At 48.7% G+C, this 2,170-nt stretch overlaps 1 protein-coding gene across 3 annotated transcripts in view; it reads left to right on the forward strand.

Annotated features, from left to right (window-relative positions):
• LOC102258610 (acyl-coenzyme A thioesterase 1) overlaps window positions 1-2,170 on the forward strand; it is a 41,557-nt gene that overhangs the window by 21,912 nt on the left and 17,475 nt on the right. The window contains exon 1 of one of the 3 annotated variants that reach the window (XM_014539335.1): window positions 802-1,001. The exons of 1 other annotated variant lie outside the window; for it this stretch is intronic. The gene's annotated coding sequence lies outside the window, so the exon portion shown is untranslated. Of the gene's footprint in view, window positions 1-801; window positions 1,002-2,170 lie in introns of those variants that run through there. One more of the 3 variants, XM_014539332.1, reaches the window with a different exon arrangement.

Here is a 2,170-nt window from a genome sequence, read left to right on the forward strand (position 1 = left end):
TAGGGCCCAGTGGTTCAGCCTCCCCAATTACCTGAGGAGGACACTCTTGGTGCACCCCCTTGTGGTTTTTGTGCACAGTCTTGTTGTAGTTAAGCCTTGATTGTTGTAGGTATCACTGGGAGGAATTGGTCTTCAGGCCAATTGGCTGTGAGAATCAGCTGTGTCTGCAGTGGGAGAACTTCTGTGCTGGAGACACCCCTCTGGGGCAAGACTTGCTTCAATGGGGCTTTGGTGCTCACTGAGTCTGCCCCCTGAGTGTGTCCTTTATGTTTCCTCGGAGCTGCAAACTGGATGGTCCCCCTCATCCGCTTCTATTGAAAGGATGGAGTTGGCTCCCAATGTTCCGGAGGTCCGTGGGGCCTTAACATGTCAAGGTGACAGGAATGGAATGTAAGACTGGCTGGGAGGTGGCTCTGCCAGCTGCAAAACTGAGAGGTCAATTAAAAGATATCCTGCCCTCCGGAGTGGCCCAGTTGGTGGAGTGGCTCAGTGGTTGAGCATGGGCCTGTGAACCAAAGGGTTGCCAGTAGGATTCCTGGCCAGGGCATATACCTGGGTTGCAAGTTCCATCCCCCAACTGGGGGGAACCAATCCATGCTTTTCTTTCTTTCTTTTTCTTTCTTTCTTTCTCTCTTTCTTTCTTTCTTTTTCCTTCTTTCTTTTCTTCTTCTTCTTCTTTCTCTCTCTCTCTCTCTCTCTCTCTCTCTCTCTCTCTCTCTCTCTCCGCCTCCCACTTTCAAAAAAAAAATCAGAAAAAATATCCTCTGGTGAGGATTAACACTAAAGAAAAGGAAAAGACAGTTGTAATTATTTTTTATTTTTTATTTATTTTTTGTCCCAGGTCTCCACCATCTCTTTACTGAGGGCCTGTAGCAGTTCTTCCCAACTGTGTGCCCTGGAACATGGCTGTCCAATTAGATCTTAAGAAGCAGCTGTGAACACAGGGCTCTGTGGTCAACACACTTGGCAAATGCTGCTAACAGGCACATTAGCATATTAAGGTCAGTGAAGAGCCCCACAGTGAAGAAACCTGTCCAACGTTGTTTAAGGAAGTAGTTCCTAAGCTTATTCCAGTGACAGGAATGTACTGACAAGACTACTAACACCCTGGGGGACACTGGTACCCCTCAGGACAGAGTTAGGGAGCTGCTGATTGAAACCCTTTAAATCAGTAAGAAGACAGACTTCCTTGGTGCTTATGGGTCCCAGCCCATAGTAGGTATGGACCATATAATTGGTTGTGTATACATATCAATTTCCTGCCAAAAAAACGGCTTCCTGGGGACACAACTTGTTTGCATTGTCACCGAAAACAGGGAATGCTGCACAAATCTTTTCCCTATACACCTCTGTCCCTACTATGCTGCCAGGTTAGTGAACTTCATTGAACAGACTTTGGATATGCCAACATCTTGTTCTGACCCAATCTTTCCAAAGAAGTCATAGTGAGGCGAGGGTTGTTTGGCCCAGTTGCCCAAAGCAGAGGTGGCTGCCTGTAGTTCACACTCCCCTGGGGCAGATCTGAGCGATGGCCAGGTGCCAAGAGCCTGAGAAAGGTGCTTCCCGCTTTTCTGCAGAGAACTTGCTTGCCAAAGGCAGGTGAGACCCCGAATCAAGGGTTCCGCTCTCCAACACCAGGCTCTATCACTGCGAGTTTCACTCAGGACAGTGCTTTTATTCTGTTTTTCCTTACAGCTCAACCCTCTTTCCTCTTAGAAAGGAAGCTTTTGTGTTTGGCCTGGTCCCGAGGCTTCGGCAAACTTCCTGCCTCCGCTGGCTCTTGGTTCACCTTCCTGTGCTGACTTGTGGCGAGGGCACGCTCACTCACAGGCTTTCCCTCCCCGGGTCCTGCACATGGCCCAGCTACACTTCTTCAGACGTGCTCCCTTCTGTGGAGAAATGAGCGCTGCCAGAGACGGGCTCTGTGACAGGGAGGGCTAGCTAATTGGCTGTCTGCCCCGAATGATAATCTGGAAGTGATCAGTGGAGAAAAAAGATAACACAGCTGTGATTTTCAGGGAGACAGGTCCCGGTTTTTCTACCTGCCAACCACGTTTCCTCTGAGGAGTTTTTTCCGCAAGTTGCTATAAAAGAGACCTTTTAATCTTGTTTCAAAAGCCTGGAGACCCAAGTCTTTCCAGATCTTGGGAAGAAAGCAGGCCAGGAAAAC

The sequence above is a fragment of the Myotis brandtii genome, unplaced genomic scaffold (genome assembly GCF_000412655.1).
Source record: "Myotis brandtii unplaced genomic scaffold, ASM41265v1 scaffold213, whole genome shotgun sequence".
Classification (NCBI taxonomy): domain Eukaryota; kingdom Metazoa; phylum Chordata; class Mammalia; order Chiroptera; family Vespertilionidae; genus Myotis; species Myotis brandtii.